The sequence below is a fragment of the Anas acuta genome, chromosome 23 (genome assembly GCF_963932015.1).
Source record: "Anas acuta chromosome 23, bAnaAcu1.1, whole genome shotgun sequence".
Lineage (NCBI taxonomy): Eukaryota > Metazoa > Chordata > Aves > Anseriformes > Anatidae > Anas > Anas acuta.
The window spans coordinates 330,401-351,929 of NC_089001.1; the positions used below are offsets into that span (position 1 = coordinate 330,401).

The window sequence follows — 21,529 nt, forward strand, 5'->3', positions numbered from 1 at the left end:
GGGGAAGAGCAGGAGCTGGCCCCTCCTGGGCTGGCAGCAAAAAGTCTGTTTTTTGGGTGCCAAAACAAATATAGTCCCTGGTAGCAGGCCTGGGGCTTGAAGGCAGTTGGGGAACAACTCAGGGCACTGTGTTTTCTCTCACCCCCACTGCAGGTGAGATGCTGTGTGGTAGGACATGGGCTTTGCTCCCTCATGGCAAGCACACAGAGGTTGTTCTCCTGCCCTTCCTTCTCCTTATAAGCACTCATGGTGTGGCTCCTTCGTCTGCTGTCTTCCTATGTATTTGTGGGCTAAACTTTGGCTAGAGCCAGAGCTGCAGTTTCCACAGGCCTCTCTCAAGGTCAGCCTGTGGCCATTTCCAGGAACAAGTGTGCTGTTCTCTGCTCGCTGCAGGAGGAGGTTTCTGCCTCCCAGAACTGGCAGGGACAGGCGCAGGGAGCAGTGCCCTTCGCCTCGCCGTTGGAGGGGCCCCACGCTGCACGGTGCATTCCTGGTGTTTTGGGGTTGCGGTGTAATTGCCTGAAGTAAAATAAAACTAATGTTCACATTGAAGAGGCTTTCAGGGTAGGGCATAACTGCATTACCTGAGCATTCCCTAGGCTCCCAACCTTAGATGCTATTGCGCTGGGGAAACTTGGTGTGCTAGCCCTAAGGAACAGCACGGAGCGTAGAGTGGAGTGGAGACACCACGGCTAGGCTCTGTAATCAGGTGGGGCCTCGATTTTTCTTGTGCACAAAGCTGCACTTTTTGCCACCCTGAGCCAAAGACCTGTCATGTTTTGACAAATGCTGTACCCTAGTGTACTTTTTGCTCATTATAATATCATTATAATACCAAAACACACCTCCATCCCAAAAGCTACCCGCCTCCAAGGTGCGACCACCCCTCACTGAGCATGCGCTCTGAATTTCTCTGAGCCTATTACTTTAAACAGAGACGGGAAAACTTTACACCAATCATAACTAAGATATGCTTGAGTAGAGCCACTCAAGCTCCACCTAAAAGATAGAAAATAATATAAATTGGCCCAAGAGAAAGGGGATGTTAGGGAAGATACCACCGTCAGGGGAGATACCATCCCGAGGAAATACAACATCCTTAGGACCTCCTGACTCCTGGGATCAGTTGATGGGCTGAGCCTCTCTTCCCCCCCCATTGGGACGCCTTTGGGTGAGATCTGAATACTTGCTTATAAATCTCTATAGAGTCTTTGATCCTTTTAACGCATTTATTTCTAGGCTGTGCACCTGTGACACCTGTGACACCTGTAACACCTGTGTCACCTGTGTATTTCATGCATACTAGCTTGCTTTTGCAGACAGTCACTATCGCTGGCAATCCAAAAGAACCTGATTATCTGTTGCTGTAATAAACCATACTTGATTGCATTGTGATAGCTCTCATTAAGTGCAACTAGGGTGAGGGTGGTTATCCGTGATAGTTCAGTGTTCTGAATCCAACCAGACCCCCAGACGGTTAATGCGTTTTTGGTGAATGTCTGAATGGACCCCCAGACCGTTAATGCGTTGATGGTGAATGTCTGATGGGACCCCCAGATGGTTAACGTGTTTTTGGTGAATGTCCGACTGGTTCAGTACTCTGAATCGGACCGGGCCCGTAATGGTTAATCAGCTACACCCCTTAATGCGACAGGGGTCTGCCAGACCCTGGGGGACTTCCCTGGAGTCCTCTGAGCTTCTTCTTCTGTAGAGAGCTGGAGGTCCTGGAAGCCGGATGTTGTCCCATCCCAGCAGCGGTGCTGAGCACCCCCAGGCACAGGAAGGGAAGCACCACAGCCTGGCCCAGCTTGGAGCCTCCTGCACCAACTGGTTTGAGGGGACAGTGTCTGGTCTCTGCTCCCTTTTGTGCAACAAATCCATTCCATTTTGCCTTTACAGAGTTAAATGCACCTTCCTTCCCGTGGGTAGAGCACTCAGGCAGCACTTTGACTTCAGGGCCCGGAGATGAAGCCCTGCAGTGCATTGGCTGGGTCCAGGTAAGACCGGGAAGCCAGGAAGGCAAAACCTTCTCCTCCTGGCAGGAGGAGCTGGCAGGTGAAAGGGCATCTTTTTAGCAAAACCACAGCAGTCTTTCAGGGAATAAACAACCACACACAACAACCTGCTTCTGAGGGTGGGAGTGTGAGTCACAGCAGGACTGGATCGGGCTGTTGTTTTCATACAGCAGCTGCAGCAAGCTTGATCTTTGGGTTGAGCAGGTCCTGAGCCAGGGACGGGCAGGGTGCTGAGGCTCCCTCCTGTCCCTCCAGCATCCTCCCTTCCTGCCTGGCTGTCCGAGGAAGGAGCCTGCCCTACTCCAGGCAGAGGGAGGTACATTTCCCCTGAACTCCTCTGCTTGGGTTTCTCAGACTGTTTGCTCCAGGTGAATGGCGGGTGGCTGAGCTTTACTGGCCTGTTTTGCAAACAGCGTGTTTGGTAACTGCAGGGTGTTTTTTTTTTTGTTTGTGTTCTTTTTTTTTTTTTTTTTTTTTTTTTTTTTTTTTACTGCTCAGGCTGCTCAGCTGGCTCTGAGAGATTTCCTGCCCTGCTCGTGGTGCGTGGTGAGTTACCACGGCTGGGCTCTGCTGCTCTCACCTAGCCAGGGCTCTGGGGCCAGCCCTGTCCCTGAATATCCCTGCAGAGGGCCCTGCCATGCACTATCACCTGCCTCCAAACAGGGAACGAGAGGAAAGCAGGGATGGGATGGGGCAGGGCAGGGCCGGTGGCTCTCTGGGGCTGTGGCATGGATGAGGAATGTGCTTTGCAGCAGGACGGAGCTGGGATGCTGCCAGTTCCCCCACGTGTCCCGGGCTTGCTGCAGGGAAACAACCCAGGGAAACATCCTGTCCTCTGCCAGCTGCTCTCCCAGGGAGTCCCTGGCATGGGATTTCCCACAGGCAAACAGCAGAAGGAGCCTTCAGGTTTCTAGCCTCTTAGCCCTGGAGGGGCTTTATCCAGGCGTGAGTAAGAAAAGGTGGATTGTTCTCCACATCTGTCCTTGGGGATAAAGTCCTGAAAACCTCCTTGTTATCTACATCAAAAGGGCTGCAGGGAGAGGGAGGGCAGGTTTGTTCTGGCGGTTTGCAAGGGAGGAATCTGGTTTGAAGGACACATTGCAAAAGGGCACTTCCCTATACAAAGCCGTTTAAACGGGGATTTTCCTGCCTGGCCTGCATTGCTTCTTTGTACTTCCACAAGTCAACTTCAGGCCCTTTGTCTCCTCCTCTGGTGGCTTTTATTGGTGCCGTTTCCCATCACACTGGCCTTCTGCCAGGCTGGCCACCTCCCTGGGGTGCTCCTGCTCCTGCCTTCGACCCCCCGAGGCAGGGGGCATGGCAGGGGGAGGCAGGGGGATGCAGACATCCCACCCCATGGGAAGGCAGGACCTGCTGCTGAAGGGCTGCATGTGGACGGGTCATTCCAGTAACAGCCTTATCAGCTCCTCATGGAAATGTGCACTGTTTTCTCCTGCAGTGAAAGGAGTGGAGTGAAAGGACAGCTCAAGTGCAAGCGTGCTCCTGGCAGGCTCACAGAGGGCTCCGCAAACCTCTTGTTTTGCTCTCTGTTTTTGTCTCAGCCAACTTTGCTTGGAGGGGAGCATCTGTGGCAGCTGCAGTGCTGCTGCCCTCATCCTGGGTGCTGCAGCCAAGAGGGGTGCATGCAGGGGAAGGGCTGGTCTGGAGGCTGTGCTTGTCTGGCGTTTTTCTTTGAGAAATATCAGTTTTTAGGGGTGGTAAGGAAGTGCCAGAACGTGCTGGAGGTGGCTTTTAGAGCACGGTGCCCACCTGTGGAGGTGTTATCTGTGACACAAGGCTGCTCCTAGGCTGGAGGCTCTGCCTAGGAGGCTGCTCGGGACCTCGGGGCTGTGCTGAGGCTGCCGGTGGGCAGCAGTGACCTCTGGTGAGAGCTGCGGGCGTTACAGCCATGGAGAGACAGGAGGGATGGAGACATGCCTGCAGCCCCTGCTGGGCTGTGCCAGGCTGGGGAGGAGCCTCCAGTGCTTGTACGAGGGGTTCTGGGCCCGAGGAAGGTCCTGCTGCAGAGAGCACTGCTCAGCTGTGGGCCCTAGATTTGCCCCCAGTGGACACAGGCATTAAGAAAGTGAGAATTTTTCTGCCTCGTTACTTCTCCTGGCAGCACTAGGTGGGGCAGCTGGGACATGGGGAATCAGAAGCTGGTACCTGAGGCAGGAGGCAGCTGCTGGAAGAGTGCCTGTTGCTGCTGCTACAGCAGCGAAGTCCAGGGTGGGCAGTTCTGCTGGCTCCAGGTCAGCTCCAGCCGGGCTGAGGGGTCCAGGGTAAGGCATCTACAACTTCATCCTGGAAATGCGGTTTCCAGCTCTCTGATGAGATGGCTTATTTAGTGCTGTTGCCTCCTCGTTATGGATTTGTCCTTCTGAACTTTACCAACAGGAAGGTGACCTCTGGTGAGCCTAGAAGAGAGGATATGTCCAATCAGAGCAGTTTAATCATTGCTTTATAATGGCATTTGGAGATTTCCTATTTAATCAGTAATGAAAGTGCCTGGCAATTAATTCAGCAGGACTCCTGGTGCCCTGAGCACTGTGGTGTTGATGCTGAGCAGACCTTTCTTTCTTTTGCCCAATTCTGAGGAGTAATAAAGTTGTAATGAATGACAAAAGATACCAATTTCCTTCCTGGTTCCCCTGCAAGTGCAGCTCCTGAGTTTTAAACCTGGGTGTGCACGTTTAACAGTTTGGCAGGCAAGCTGTGAGGGACCAGGCACTGCAGAGGAAGCAAGGGGGAGTCTCTTCCATTAGCAGAAGCTGCTCTGAGTGGATTTCATCTGACATCTCTCTCACCATGATGATCCTGTGTCCTTGAGGCACTTCAATAAGATTTTTCCCTGTTGTTTTCCTACCCTAAGCCACTGTGAGCTGTACAAGGTGCTGCCTATGCCAGGCTGGCTGCTCAGGCCATGCTCTGACCTTGCAAGTACTGAGGCTGGCAGGTGCCTGGGTAGTGACTAACAAGTGACCCCATCTGCTGGCTGCCAGCAGCCTTTACTAATAAGTAGGTTAATGGGCACCGAGGAGAGAGCCCGTGGAAGAGAAGGGGCTGTGTAATGTGGAAAAGTGCACGTGTACAGAAAAGCGTGGCAGAACTTAGTAGTTTTATTCCTGCTTTGATTAAATGCTTCCCTCTGTCTCAGAGCACCTTGACCTCAGCTGCCAGTGGATGTGGCTGGCAAGTTTGGCTGCACTGATTGGGGGAGAAGAAATAGGGGAGGAAAAATATTAAAAATGCTTTGCTGGAGTTAGAGATTCAGCTCTGTCTTGGCTTATTGCCGGCTTCAAACGCAGCAGCAGAACCTCTTGTGTTTAGCCCCAAAGGAGTCCCTAATTAGCGGAGAAACTGCAAAGCTCTGAACATGTTTGGGAATGCTTTAGTGCAGTGGTCCCCTGAGGTTCATTAAACAAATGAATTCAAAGCAGTCAAACAGCTGGGATCTTCAAAGTGACAAGGAGCTTGGTCTCAGAGAAAGCAGCACAGCCGTGAAAGCAAGCTGGCACTGCAACCAAAATGCTTTCCAAAATGGGTGATATAAAGGCACCCACGTCTCTGCAGTGCACCAGGGGCTCCTGAACTCACAGGCTTGCCATGCTGCTTGACATGAGAACGTACATCAAAAGCCCACTTAGAGGATGATTATTCAATCTTCCTTCCTCCTCCCTGTGGGCTGGGGGCTGCCTGCCATGTACAGTTGGTGCTGTACACACACCCCTGCCCCGACACCAAGAAGAGCAAGGCTGGGGTTAGGCAGGAATGGGGCTTGCTGAGGGAACAGAAGTGTAGGGTGCTGCTCACCTCAGGGCCAGCCTTTGTCAGGAATGAGCTTAATTCTCATTTAATTTGCTTAATGGATGTAATAATTATCTGCTGATGCCGTGATCCTTCTCATTTGGAGCTTGAGGTGCTTTGTGAAGTGGTGAGCTTCAAGCTTCCCATCTTACAGCTGAGGAAGTGGGGGCAGAGCCATGGGCAATTCATTGAGGTGTAACAGGTGGGTTTTTCAAGGGCTCAGCCTCACCAGTGCATGGACAGAGCTGGGCTTGGAGTCCTGCTGGTGTTTATATTCAGAAAGATGCAAGAAAAGAGGCCAGGATGAGAACAGCGAGCTTCAGATCAGGATGTGGATGTACAGATATGCAGATCAAGTCTGAGATGAGACCAGAAGTCTGTGCAAGCCTGGGTCTACTAACACGTGTGACAGTTATTAATGAACATGTCACCAAACCCAAAGTCAAACCAGATGAGGAGCTGCTCACACTGACATGCAAATGGAAAATAGAAAGGATGGAGCCAGACAAAACAGATTGCCTGGGGCACAGCTTTGTTAATGGGGAGAGGCATCAGCATTTTGGGCCCTGCCTGCATCCTGGGCAGGGGATTTACATGTCCCGAGGTTGGCTGAGGCAGTGGGAGATGAGGGAGAGCCATGTCAGTGAAGTGAGGGGCTCCGGGGGCATAAGGAGCCTGTTTTGGGGGCAGTTTGCCAGCAGGACTCGAGAGGCATTGGTGCAGGCCGGGCTGTGATTAAAGATCATTTAGATGGAGTTTAAGCCGAGTTAGAATGGAGAAGAATGGGGTGGGGGGGGTGGGGGGGGAAGGCAAAAAGTAGAGAAGGAGCTTGCAAATGGTGGTTCAGCCTTGATGAGCTCAGAGGGTGTTGGTCTGCGTGCCGGTGCTGGGGAATTGGTCAGCCACATGGGGACAGATGCTGAGCCCTCGGTGATGGATGCAGGTCTGGGCTGGGAGAAACGTGGCAGACAGAAAGCCCTCAGCAGGGGGGAATTGCAGAGCTGCTCCTATCTTCGGTCAGGCTGTATTGATCCAGACTGTTCAATACCAGATGTCTGCCCCCAGGGACATGTCTGTCCCCACAGCTGCTGTCCCAGTAGTCTTCTGGGCCCTGATTTAAAGAGGACAAGTGTTCTTTTCAGGAAAAAAAAATGCAGCAGGTTTATATCCTTGCTTTTTGCCTCCCTCTCTGACACAGGATTTCCCAGTATCTCTAACTATGCGAAACACGTCCCTTCTTCAGATAAAAAAAAAGGCAATTTTCCACTCGGGCAGCAGGAAGCAAAGTGCAGATTACAACAGCTGATGGTGTTTTGGAGGAATGCTAGTATCCCTCTACCCATATGACAAGGTCATTATTGGTGTCTGATGCGGGCGGGCAGTTGGATGCCCGCAGGCATCGGGCATGTTGGCAAGCTTGGGCATCAGCCACAGGGCACCAGAGGAGCTGGGGACATTGCACAGAGCAGTGGTTAAGAAAGTCCAGGGTTGGGTATAGCGGCCAGGGAGGCAGCCGAGCAAAAAGAAATGCTCCATGACTCCATCTCTGCCTTGTTTGGCCTTCTAAGGTAGCTCTAGTACAGCAGTAGAGAGTCCCAAAACAACCATGCTGATCACTCAAAGTATATTAAGTGTGCCCAAGTTTATAAATATATGGATGGTGTTCACTTTTTCACTGTATGCAGCAGCATAAGCCCCTCAGGATACACAAGAGCTAGCTTTAACCTCATTAGCCCAATCCCTGACGGTGTTAGCGAAGACTAATTTACTTCCCTGAGAACCCGTGGCCTGTCTCTGAGTTCAATATGGTGCAAGATGGAATATGAGCCGCGATGATGCGTCTTCCTTTATGGTTTGGCTAAACACATTCCAGCTGATGAAAGCACAGTCATGGCTTTAAATGACTTTTAAACATCAGCAGCAAACCAGTCTTCAACAATGGGAAGTCCAGCGTGGGGGCCTGATATCGCTGCGGCATTTCTCAAGCCTTCTGTCTTCCACAAGTCTCTTCTGCTTCCTTCCTGGGCACTGCAGAGCCTTTGACAATATTGATTGAGTAAATTGCTGGAGCAGAACAATGTGTGCTCCCTTTCCCAACCAGAAACACCTCTGCTCACTGTTGATAAATTACATGTAAATTACCTGCCATTTCCTAGGTGCTAACACTAAAAAGAGGTACAAAAATCCTCTCCACCACTCTGTGAATATCAATGAGATTCTTTGTTTTCACGAGACTTAAACAATGATGTTTGATGAAGGCTCGTTTGAGAGGGAGGCTGTGTTCCAGAGATACCTTCAAAGTTACACAAATGCAGCGAGGGCAGCCTAACACACTCATTGTCCCTCTCCTATTATTTCTCTTGCTGTATTTATGTGAATTGGGCACCAGTGGTGGTGAGGAGCAGTTTTGTTGGCTCGCAGTACAAGGCAAAGCTCTTGTCAGTACTAATCCCTGTGCTCTACCTGGGCCAGTGCTTTGGCAAATGCCTTCCTCTGCATTCATTTATTCGCTCTTTCATCTATCCATTCTCCCTCCATCAGCCTAGCACTGTAGAATAAAAACAGAGAAGGTGAGGGTATGTCTAAGAGGTGCTCAGACATAGTCTCTGAGGGTATGTCTCTGAGGTGCTCAGCTGTGATCCATAGGGATGTTTTGTATCCACAGAGGAGAAGTAATGCCCCTGGTCTGCTGTATTCAGGGAGCACCCTTCAAGCCCTGAGGTGCAGGAGCATGACACTGCTCCTTAAGTGAACCACTTGAGACATTTTGCAATGCTGTACCTTAATTTAAAGAACCTAGTATGTGATTTAGGTTTAAATCTTAAACCTACATTTATTTAAAATGGCATGTACTCTGATGTTTCTTCTGTGAACTTCTACTGTTGTGGCAAAGCCTTTTCTGCAAGGCGTTTATTCTGCAGCCCCCAGATCAATATGTTCTGCTCTGAGAGCTCTGCAGATGCCCGGAGTTGTGCCAGTGCCAGCATGTGAATGGAGGAAACAAACAGAGCACAGCTGCCTTGTACTGATCAGAGAAAATTAAGTTATTCTGTTTGCCCTTTATCTTCACCTACCTGTATTATTATGGTAAACAAGGAAAGTCTCTCCTGAAGTCGTTCTGTTTGTTGCTGTCCAGAGAGAAATCAGGCTTATCTTTTCCTTTTAGTGCTCCAACTGAATATAAAAGAGGAAGGAGGAGAACGTTTTTGTTCTCACCTTGCCTGCAGAGGTGGAAGCATGGGGCTGATAGAGTAAGTGATGTGCCATGGCTTTAGAGAGGGTCTAATTCAGAGCCAAGGATGGCTTCCTAATCCCCAGTCCTGTTCTTTGACTGCATGGCCAGCTTTCAGCTGAACTCTGAGTAGATTTAAAGGCAGCAAAGGCAGCTGGTGGGTGATCACAGTGGTACCAGCCGTGAAAGAAAGGCAGGTCTGGTACAGGAGGAACAAAACATAAAGCCAATAAATAATAAAAAAATCTTTTGCATGAGAAAGAGAGCTGAGCTGATCTCACTTATGGATGCTGCCAATTGAAAACCAGGTGAGCAATTAGGGGAGGGTCTCCTTCTGCTCTGGGGCTGTGGCATCACCAAACTTGGGGAGCTGATCAGGTCTCCCCGTGGCGCAGGGCGGTGGGCTCTTGCCAGCGCAGCTCCAACAGGAGGGAGTTGCTGGGGCTAGTCCTTCTCCCTCTGGGTAAGATTTAGCATCTCCTCTGTAATAGCAGCACCCAGGAATGACAAACTAACGAATGATGCTATTTGGAGAGCACATGTGGGCACTAGTACTCAATTTATCAAAGGTGAAGAGGGACCAGAGTTAATTATATACCACGAATTAAATTAATATAACATGAAGGACTTCAGCTAAGCCTCTCACAGCCTGGCTGTTCAGCACACAGGTACTGAATCATGTTTGTTCCTGGGGATGCAAATCTTTCTGACTTGCTGTCATATCCTAGAGGAAAGTAAAGAACTCACCTTGCCCTTGTCACAGGCTTTCTTTCCTGTTTGCCAAGCAAACAGGTAGACCAGCTCTTTCTTCTTGGACTTGCTTATTCTCTGCTATTTCTTCCCATTTCAGTGTTTGTTTCTCATGGATCCTTCAGAAGGTTTTGTTCCCTCTGAGGGCAGTGGCTTCCCCAGGGGAGAATCCTTCAGAGGCCAGGATATGCAGGCAGGGATGTCCAGCTGAGTGAGTGGAAACCCAGCTGGCACCTGGCATAAATCACTAATATTTTTACCCTAAATACACATGGTACTTAAATACTGCAAATCCCTGACAATCCTTCAATTTTATAAACTCTGTGGATTGATTTTCCAATGAAATCCTCCCACTGCAAGATCCAGGTTCATTTATATAAATTATACAGTGATTTATTTAATGACCTACTTTGAGCGCTATAAATTCCGTGATGTCCATGCAATTTATTATTTAAACGCTGTATAAATCATGCAGGACACGGAGAGGGGAGAATGTGTGTGGAAGGAGCAGCTGGCACAGTGCCCGACTGGGAGGAAAGCGAGGCGTGGAGTGTGCCCATGTGTGACGATGTGCTCCAGGCTCTGGAATTTGTGCAAGCATGGCTGGTCCCACTCGTGGGCTTGGCACTTGGCCACTTGGGCTGAAATGTGGATGGGGCTCAGCTCCAGACCACTCACTCCTCCTTCTGTAGGGGCTTTCTGCATGGTCTCTGTGCTTTTTTCCTTTGTAGAAAAAAAGTCTTAGTTCTCAAGTCATGTCAAACTTGTTCATCTGACCCATTTCTCCCCTCAAACCATGGTGACTTACACACCTGTAATTATCCTGGACTATCTGCAAAGCCACACAGCATAGCCCCTGCTCTCTGCAGTGGTGGGAAGACTTGCATCCTAAAGCTGTTTTGCAGGCACAGATGCCCTGAATTTACCTGGATCCTAGAGAAGGTTTCCAAGGCAAGCTTCTTCCTTTCAAATGCTCTGCGGATCCCATGTGCTCCTTCCTCCCCTCCTGTCTGCACACATGGGCAGGCTGAAAGCAGAGGTAGGATCCTGCTCTGGTTGTGGGGTGCCAAGCAGGGTCCTCTCAGGGGCTACCAGAGAAGCTGGGGCTTTTCCTGTAGGCAGGAGACCATGCTGAAAGCATCCAACTCTTGGTAGCCTCCCTCTGGTAAGTACAGAGGAGGAGAGTGTGGGGAGAGCTTGTGCTTGGAGGGTCTGTGCAGGGGGAGGACGCTACTTGAAAGTAATTATTCTTTATTGATTCAACACTCTTTCCTAATGTGGGAAGGGGCTGAAATCAGCACGCTTCTGTGATTGTAGAGAGGGTGAGGGTCAACCCATGCTGGCAGAAAGCAGCCTAGCTTAGCTTCTCTTCCTTGGAACAGCTTCAAGGGCAATTGTCTGGGAGATGTCTGCAGCTACATAAATTGCAAAGGCATTGACATACTGTACAGGGCCTTAGCAGTCACTGAGTGCAGAGCATGAGAGAGGATCCCACAGAAGAGCATCAAAAACCAGCGTGGTGTCTCTTCTCAGCTAGGTCTGAGCCTGTTTGCTGCTGTTCTCTTTCTGTGCCAAAATGGGGAGGTGGAGGGAGGATGTCTATGTGTGTGCAGACCCAGTGAGGAAGCTGCGTTGAGGCATCTCCTGTTGGCAGTTGTGTGCTGAAGGAGTGACCTCCCTCTAAAGATGCTCTAAATTAAACAAAGGTTTCTACAGTGTTAATTAATTAATGGTTGCAAAGAGCTCTGAAAATGCAAAGACCTTATAAGTGATAATTATTATTGTTATTATCAGGTCTGCAGCAGTGAAGCACATGTAATTGGTGGTTAAGCTCCCCAGACACCAGGCATCAACTAACCCAAAGGCACAACACAGCCCCTACCACTAAGTGCTATAAACAGGATTGGTTCAGCTCAGCCTGGGCGGTCAGTGGGAGGGTTGTAGCATGGGTATGTCAAAACACTGATGCTCTCTTAGGTCCATTTGGTACGTGGGGCTGCACCTCGTGTTCCTGTGTGGCACATAATGTTCAGGATCATTAACTTTAATGTTATTAGTTGAGCTGCTTCCCATCTCAGGAAAGGCATCAGCTTTTTTTGATTTATTTATTCGTGTATGTTTATTAAAGGAGGAACTTTATAACCTGGAAACCTTGTAATTTAAGTGGAAAAGATGGGTGGAGGAGAGCTCAGATCCATTGGTGAGCAACAGCTGGAATGTTGCCTCCTGGTGACAAAGCCCTCAGCAACCATCTGAGGCATTTTTGGATTGCCCCAGAACTCCACGGGATGGAGTGGGGGACAGTAGAGCCCACTTGAGCTGCTGGAAGTCATCAGGTGTTAGTCATGGAAATAAATGGCATCATTAAAAAGGAGTACATTGATAACCATGATCCCCACTGAGCCGTGCACCCTGTTTCTCTGCCCAGATACAGTCTGAAGCTGTCCGAATCTGAACGAGACCCTCCAGGAGTGTTGGCAAAGACCCGTTTCATTAGAGACCTCATGCCTCATCTGTCTCAACAAGCTTTTGTGCTGCTCCTTGGCAGGGATTTCTTTCTTGTCAGCTCACAAAGGACTTAATGGCATGGGGAGCAATCTTCCTCTGTGCTAACTGTGTGCCTTGTGATCCTGCCAAACGCAAGGCATGGTCGGCATCCAGGCGTTACTGTGCCATGAAGACAAACTCACCCTGTTCAGGTAAGTAGTTGCTGATAAATGTTTTCATTGCACCTCTGCCAAATGTACTTTTTTTTTTTTTTTTCCTTTGGCTCTGAAGACAAAATGAGCACATTCCTTCTTCAGCCAGGTCTTCTCCACAGTAACTTCAGGAGGTGGCTGCTCTCGAGGAGGTCAGGGCGGCAGGATGACCTGGGCTCAAAAACCCAGAGAGGACCCAGAACCAGGCAGGGATTCTTCAGCCCTAATTGGCTTTTTTTTTTTTTTTTTTTTTTTCAGACTGATGCTCCATTGTCATCAGCGGGGGCTCTCCCTGCTGCCTCGGCATGAAAAACCTTTCAGCAGCCACTGGAGTTGAGCTGCACCAGCCTGCCAGGAGCAGAAGCACAAATGGGGCAGCAGGAAATGGTTTCCCAGCTGGACGGCCATGATTCCGGAGAAACCCGCCTTCTGCTGAGGCAGGATGGAAACAGCCTTCCCTCCTCCCAGAGAACAGGGAAAGCTTAAAACTTGCTCTTTTTTGCTTTTCTTATCTAATAAGAGCTCCTGAGTGTGATCAGATTGTTCCTAACTGCTCCCTAAAGCAGCCTGCTAATGGCAGAGGTCTGTCTCTTTTCCCTTGTCCCCCTCCTCTCCCAACTGCACCCACAAGTGATGGATTTTGACATAACAGGAAGGGTTTGCTTTAGGCAAGAGTGTTTTCAGGCCTGAAAGGCTAAAACAGTGTATTTTTTTCTCCTCAGCAGCACATAATGGAGCTAGCTCTTTTCTTGCAGCATTTAGCCTCAATTTCCAGGAGATAAGGCTGCTGGATGAACACCTAGAGCACTTTGCACCTCCAGCACGAGACCTGCCTGCCAGGTGAGTGCTCCAGCGGCTGCATCCGCCTGATTTAATGATCATAGCATTGCTTGTTCCTAATTACTGTGCCTGTCATGTAACAGCTGGTTTTCCTGTGCCTCATCACGGCACACCTAACCACTTTGCTCCTTCTATAAAAGGGAAAGAAAATGCAAAATGAGCACAAGTGAATGAATTTTCAATTACATTGCTTCAGGTCCAAAGAGATGCAGGTTTTCTGCCTCAATCACTGCTTGAAGTGTGTGCAGAGCTGGGTGCAGCACCAGAAATGAGGAAAGGGTAGGGAGGAGCCTGTCAGGATGGGTAATCCCAGGTACAGGGGCAGCCGGAGGTGCCATCGTATTGCTAGGCTGTCTGTTTAGTGCATGAGCTTACCAGGGCAGGAATGGTCATTGCGGAGAGGCATCCCCTTCTCTTTGAAGTGTAGAAAAGGTGGGTCTAGACCAGGGCTGTAAGTCAGAGCTGTTTCCGTATTCTGTGCACAGGCAGGTAGCTTGCAGGCAGCTCGTGATGTTCTTTTAAGCCTGGCAATATTTGTCTCTCTCTTGCTTCCCAAGTCAAGTTATTGGTGGAAAAACAGGGTTTTAACTTCTTAAAAAGGAAGGGTTTCTAGACCTTATGTCTGTAGAGAATGACTTTCAAACACAACTTACAGGATCAGAAAAAGCAAATGCAATTACCTTTAAATTCATCATGTGTTTTTTAAATCTCCTGCTGTGACTCATGATGTTTGAACTCTAGGGACTGGTGATGCTTCCAAGAGCAAACACAAATATTCAGGTGGATGATATTTATCTTCAGCTAGGGGAACAGGCCAATAAAAGAGGAAAAAATACAAAACAAAACACAGAAAACGTGAGAAAGTGAAATGCCACTCAAAACTTCCTTGCTGTGAGTTTCCTCCTTTTCATGCATTCAGGAGGAACATTTCTTCTGCTCAATACTAGAATTGTCATTTAATTTAACCCCTTAAAGATGGTGCTTACCTCGTTATCTCTAATCTTTGGTCCTTATCTTGTTGATCTTTCTGTGAAATCACTCTGCTTCCCTGTTACCTGTGAGCACAGCATTGCAAATTGTGCTTGACCCAGGCTAGTGCCTGTGGTCACAAGAGACTGCAGCCTAGAAAATCAAGGGGCTGTTTGGCTGTTTGTTGCTTCTAAACCTTCTAAGGGAACGACGAAACAAGGCAGGATTTGCTTAGTGCTCGTATTCATTTCGGGCTAGTCTAATAGCAGTTTCTTTTCCCTTCTGGTGCTCTTTTTTTTTTTTTTTTTTTTTTTTTTTTTTTTTTTGTGGCAATCACAGCTTCAGAGATGGAATTAGAAATGACTGAGGGACCGGGAGAAGTGCTTTGGAGGTGTCTGATGAAAATCAATGAAGCTGACCCAGGCTACTGATTAAATGAATTGCCATTTTCCTGCAAACTCTCTGGCAGAACTCTGATCAGGAGTGGTTCTTAAATCTCCAGCTCTGCTTGGCTTTTTTTCCTTTTTTCTTCCACACAAGCAGGTTTAGCATCTCCTTTCCTGTCCAGCACACGGACAAAAAGACAGAGAATGAAGGAAGGGTCACTTTGTCCAAAAGCTGTCATAGTCGTGTGTTTTTTGTTTTTTTTTTTTTTGTCTGGCAGAACCTCGCAGCAGGAGCCTGCACCCCTGGAGGGGCTCATGTCGTCACCCAGAAGCAATATCCCACCAGCTGCCCTAGGAGGTACAGCCTGGAAAAGAAGGTGGCACTGAAGGAACATGCTAAATTGCAGCCTGCAATGGAGATATTTTCCTCTTGGTTTCACAAAGAGAAAATGGGCTCTTCTCACCCCTCTCTGCTCCCCTAAAGAGAGCTGCTTTGTTCTCCTTATTTAATCAGTGGATTTTCAGTGAAGTCAAATCACCCAATGGAAACATATTTCACAAAACACATTTCCCCACTGACTAGGTTTGGCTTGCTCACCAGGGATAGATGTCTAAAATAATCATGAGAAACAAGGATATCAAAAGTTAGATACCACGGATGAGGTCATCCCGAGACCTTTGGGCAGAAATGGGAGCAGCTCTCTCCTGTCCTTGTTAATGGTCTGTGCTCAAAGGTTACAAGGATTTTTTTTTTTGTTTACCTCTGCTGGCGTCATAATTTTGAGTGATATTTCTGCACTTCTGAAAACTGTTAATTAGCTCCCTTCAGAGCTTTGCTCATCACACATGGTTTTTCCCATTTTAGCACACTGATTATTATTTCAGGCTGGAGTAATGAGCAGGGGGAAGAAGATGTCATTTTAATATAGGTTAAGTATTACAATGTCAATAGTTTTTTTATGTAATTACAGAATATAAAGAGGACAAATGGCTAATTGCAGAACATTAGGAGGACAAATGAGTTGAAATAGCTGAAGTTTCTGATGACCTATGTGAACCTTGTTTTTTTAATAGAAAGTTACTTTCCTGAGGAAGCTTTTGGTACAAAGTTCTCCTGGGACTGCTGGGCCAGTGGGCAGAGCCAACAAAATCATGGATTTGGCCACTTGATATCTTTTTGATCTCCTTGCAGTTAATGGAGGAATTAAGCCTTGGTGAGCAAAAAAACAGAGCCTGGGGTGGGTGGTGGAGTATGCAGATCTTGCTGACAATGCTGAAGAGAAAACAGTAGATGTGATCAAAGGAAAACTGGAGGAAAGGCTCAGTGCAAACATGGATCCCTGTTCTGAAGACTTTACGCATCACCAGAAAACCTGCAAGTGACTGACCCAGATTTCTGACATCACAAAACTCCAGGGGCATGGATATAGATCTGTGCTTAGTGAGATCACGTAAACAAAAGAAGGAGAGGAAGAAAAACACAGGGGAGTTTCTTCCCCAGCAAGTGTTTTTTTTTTTTTTTTTTTTTTTTTTTTTTTTTTTTTTTTCCTCTTAAAGCAATTTAAATTTTGCTAGAGATAATTGTATTTTCAGGAAAATGTTTAATGAACTGGATAAACAACAGGAGAAATGCAAAGCCAATAAATGTCCAGCTGTGATAAAACCCAGGACTTGTATGAGGTGATGTCCTCCTGCCCCCAGGAGGCTGGGGGCTTTTGCCTGGAGCTGATGGGGTGGGTGCTGAGATGTGGGTCTGGTCCTGTCCCTGCTGGGGTGGATTAGATGCTAGGCCACCAGGCACGTGTGTTCAGAGCTGCTTCATATCCACTTCTCAGGAAGCCAGGCTAGTTTGGTGCAGCAATGGGGAGAGGATATGGAGAGGATCCCACAGAAAGAGGATGGCTCAGTGCAGGCTCCCTTGTGCCTTTGGTTCAGAAAAGCTTCAGAAGTGATTGATGGGTGAGTGTCACACTTGAACTCACCTTCTGAGCCCTCTCTGTGCAAGATGCAGCTGGAGCTGCACAGACTTGGGTAGCAGGCAATTTTTTAATAGTGGAGGGGAAATGACTTTCCTTAATGGAGCATGGTAAGAAGTTCTCTTGTGATTCTCTTCTCCATCTGCATGCTTTCATAATGGAGCAGCAAAGTCTCTTGCAGCTCGGGGTCAGCTCATGCTGAACAAAACGCCTTGGGATGCCCACGAGCTCAGCTGGGAAGCCACGGGGACAGGCGGGAGAGGCATGACTGATGTATGGGCAGATGCAGTGGGATTCCATGGGACTTTGCCTCAGGATCTTCCAGCCCAAGGGATGTTTCTTGTCCTTTAGGCATCATGGAGGGGTTTTGTTCCCCAGCACGCTCAAAGATGGGGGAGAAACTAATTATTGTCTGATGTGTGATGGATGGACGAGATTGGTTGGGTCCTTCCCATGCTGCTCAGCTCAGTTTTATTTTCCTTTCAGCTCTGCAAGTGCCTGGCCCAGCTGGTGCTTTGTCATACGGGGGCACCCTCACAGCAGCAGCCTGTTCCTGGCAGTGCTGATGCTCCTTCCCCTCAGTTCAAGCTGTTGTCTGACAGAATTACACAGCACAGCTCCTGACACCGTAAAGTGTCTGCAGAGCGGGGTGGTAACAGCCTGGCTGCTCAGTGCTGCTCATTCCTGGGGAGAAGACCCGGGCTGCCAGCCCCAGCCTGATGCAGGCTTCCAAGACAGACCCTAAGCTACAGGAGATGGGCTCTTCTTGGAGAAAACAGGTGGTTTTGGGGCTGCTCCTGGCTGTGACCTGGATGAGGCATCCAGCCCTGTGTAGCTTGATGCAATTAAATTGTCACCTCCTTGCTTGAGTGCATGGCCACTGAGGGATGGGCACAGTCGTATATTCTCTATTCTCCCTGCTAGTCTCTTGCACAAAACATTAAATTTCAAGCTCCAGGTTTAATAACTGATCCAGAAGCTTCAGAAGCTAAACAGTCAGGCTATCTGTTGCTGGGGCAGTCCTGGCACTCTGAACTTCGGATTCATTACACTCAACAGACAGGCTTAACTTTGAGCCATCAGTTCAGCTTGGAGATGAGAAACTGCTCAGAATCAGTATTCTGCATGTAGCGGGTGTTACCTTTCCACAGATGCAGTAACAAATACACAGCCTGATTAATAGGATTAGGAGCTGCCTTGTCAATGACAGCGGGAACAAGCCGCCCGATAAGCCCTGGGTAGGAGCTGCCTGAAATCCAAGCCTGGGCTGAGGCTTGCAAAGGAGGGGTTATTTAAAGAGGTGACAGTGAGGGTAAGGGGCTGTTTAAAAGAAAAAAAAAAAAAAAGAAAGGAAAAAAAAAAAAAAAGCAGACACTAATGTGTTTTTTTTTTTTTTTTTTCCCACCAGTCTAAATGTATGCATCTTGACAGAAGAATGTGAGTTTTGTGACTTATCTTTCTGCTGTAAGGAAATGGGAGACATGATGCCCAAATCTCCAGTAATTTTTTTCCTACTTCCCAGTGGACATTTTGACCCTCTAAAAACCACTCCCTACTTTTATTTATTTATTTATTTATTTATTTTCTGGAAAACGAGCTATAGGATTTTTCAGTCCGCTTCTTGTGGACTAGACAGCAGCTGCCGACTGCAGCCTGTAGTGCCCTGTGATTATGGTGCTCTTGTATGATTCTGATCATTCAGTAGCAGAGCTCCTTGGCTTTCTGCTGGTCTCAAGGTGTTTGATCTCTATTAACTCTATTAGCACAGCCCTACTTTACAGAGGATGCTGCTACTGAAATATTGTTTGATGGAGATGGACTTTGGGGCCATTGCAAGCACAGGCACTGCCAGTCCTCATTTCTTTGTGCTTTCTGCTAATTTAATCTCCTTGCAGCTTCCTCCACAGCCATCTCCATGTTTGGTAATGTCTTTGGAGTGGGGAGAAGGAGTTTGCCCTGGTTTAAGTGGAAAAATCTCCTTCCACTCTGGGAAGCTACACTTATGTTCCTCCAGGAGAAAACACTGATCAAGCAGTGGTGTGCAGCTGTGCTCCCCCAGGACGTGCACTGCTGTAACCACTCATTTTTTAAAAGCACCTGACAGTCGATGTGTGGCTGGGAATATCACATGCCTCTGTTATGCTATGGGCTGGTCAAACACCTCAGAAAAAATAGTCTGTCTCAAATGGATGGCACAGCTGAAGGCTGGGACCTGAAAGCTGGCTGGAAATTGCTGCTTTCTTCCTGTACAGCTCTGCCCAGGTATCTGTCATCATTTACACCAGCTATCCAAAAAGCCAGCCTCTAAAGCCCATATTTGCTATGGATAGTGCTCCACAAAAGCTGCACTGAAATTATCAGCACTGATCTTGGCCAGGGCTCTGTGCGCTGCAGCATGAGGTGATGGGAACCAGGCTGAAATTCTGGCTTGTTGGAGTCAGCGGGACTTTTGCCATCGATTTAATTGGAGCCAGAATTTCCTGCCACTAACAGTGTTAGAGGCAGGCATTAATCCAAGGACATGAATTCAGAAGTTTGCTACAGCTTTTATTTCAGCAGTGCAGCCCAGGTTTGCTGCTGCAGGGACATGCTTGGTGCTGGTGTGGTTCCCAGCTAAAGGGTCAGTGGCAGGAGCTGGTGGCCCTGCCCAGGAGGATGGCTTGGCAGTGCCATTTACAAAGCTCTTTTCATATTTGGATATGCAGCTGGAGGCTGTATTTATTTGTGGAGCTTTCTGCTCTTCTGAGATGGAGGGCCTCTGAACAGCAGCGTGTGTTGTGTGCTCCTGACACCCTTTGCTGAGAAACCATAACATATTAACTACAAATCTGCCTGCAGAATGTATATTCATGTTAATAAATTATGCTGGAGAATAAATAGATGATAAATTATGTCCTGGCCTGGCCAGAACTTTTATCTTGCCTGTCAGGACTGTGTAATATTAATTATAGCCTGCCTTGGATCCCCTCCGGGAGGGCTGGCACATGACTGTGGCAGTCGGCTGTGACTCTCCTCTTATTTGATTTTTCATTTAATCAATGCCCAATAAATCTGCAATCTCCTGAATCTGGACATCTGTGTTTAATGTATCTGGGGAGTGACCTAATTAAATTCCAGTTTACCCCATCCCATGGTGGGTTTGGATGCTTGGGTTCCTGCTTTTCCAACACCAGGGGAGTGGGGAAATGCCCTCATGCTTGTCACTGACTTCTGTGAAGCTCAGAGGAGTCCCAAGAAGAGTATTTGGGGAATAAACAGGACAAAATCTTTTTACAAGCATTTCAGGGGTGGTTTGCTGCCCAACATGCAGTCAAGGCCCTTTGCTTGTTGGTTACAGCTGCAAAAACACCTCTGCTGAAACGTGCTTGGAGAAGAGCTGCTGTTCTGCTGGACACATCTGTGATGGCAGCACCAAGCAGAGCCTTTCCCTGCAAAATGCCTGTCTGCTGGTTTTGCATCAACCACATTCATGTAGCGTGATAAAGCTACCCTGCTCTGCTTTTGGGCTAGGTGCTGTGCGAGGTTTGATGGACACGCAATGAGCCTCACTGAGCAGGTCTGACCGTGGGACCTCCAGATCGATGGCACATGTCAGCAGGAGCTGCCCAGAGCTGTTAATCGCTTTGAGGTGACCCTGGAAAAGTGATCATGACACACGCTTCATTAGCACAGCTTAGGGAAAGAAATGATGCTGTTAAACCCAGTGTAAAGGCCAGGGAATGGAGAGACAAAGTGTAGATCCTGTAGTAGGTCAGGTACCCCGGTCTTGGCAGTAGCAAGAGACGAATGGTAAAGCATGGAGTATCCTTAGTGCTGCCATCAGACTGTTAGCATCTTAAGGACTTCCTGTGCTGGAGGGCACCTCTACACCATCACATTTAATAGCCACTGATGACTGATAGACGGGTGGATGGATTTCCTGCTCCTTGGTAATGCTTTATCAATCCGAGCCACGGCGATCTTTGCCTATGGCCACGAACCAAGGCATTTATCTGCAACTAACTTACTCCTCTCAGCTTCTTAATCTTCGGAAACACTTGCTCTGGATGAAATGGATTAACTGGCCATAGTTTTCATTTCAGATGAACAATAAGGAATGAGATTTGCTGTTTGTATATGGTTGGTAATGCAGTTAATCCTTCCTGTGCACTCTCTTCTCCACAGAGCATTATTTGCATTAGAAAGAGCAGACTTCCTTGTTTTATGGGTTAAAAATCTGATTTGTTTGCTTTGTTTCCTTCTTTCAATAAACTTGGTTTAATAAACGCTAATTGTTCTTAATGACTTAAATTAATTACACTCCTTTTCGCTGCCCCTCTCTATCTGTGCTGCATCACCCAAAGATCGCCATGGCAACTTGCTCACCGGGCTGAGCATGTCGGCCCCTGTTTCATGGGGTCTGGAACATGTAGGTCTCCTCGTGGGTGACTTGCAGGGTAAGCAGCCCAGCACTGAGGGGGATGAGGGGTCCTGGCTGTAGGATGTGAGCTGGAAGCAGCCCATGTCCATCCCTGTCCCTCTGGCTGAGCAACACACCCCCCTCACTGCCTCAGTTTCTCCTTGGATAAAACACGGAGTAACCCGCCCCCCTTGGCCATCTCAAATGCTTTGGGACCCACTGATGGAAAGAAAACCATTTTACGCCTCTGCCTCTCCATTTGGGGGCGGGACTGACTCTGCACGAGCTCAGGACCCCCCAGTTTCCCCTGCCAGGGCCAGCACGAACATCCCAAGCCCCGGAACGCTGCGGACCCCCAGCCCCGGCAGCGTGGGGGCCGCGGCGCTCCCCGCGGTGCCACGAGGTGGCGACCCTCGACCGGGCTCCGCGCTGTTTCCCGGGTGGCAGCCGGCAGCT

General features: G+C 48.5%; 1 long non-coding RNA gene across 1 annotated transcript; it reads left to right on the top strand.

Annotated features, from left to right (window-relative positions):
• Positions 1–677: 677 nt before the first annotated feature.
• On the top strand, positions 678–20,930 carry LOC137843738 (uncharacterized). Its single transcript, XR_011089657.1, has 4 exons — positions 678–1,171; positions 12,233–12,503; positions 12,762–13,343; positions 14,977–20,930. It is a non-coding gene; the product is annotated as an uncharacterized lncRNA (long non-coding RNA).
• Positions 20,931–21,529: the final 599 nt, after the last annotated feature.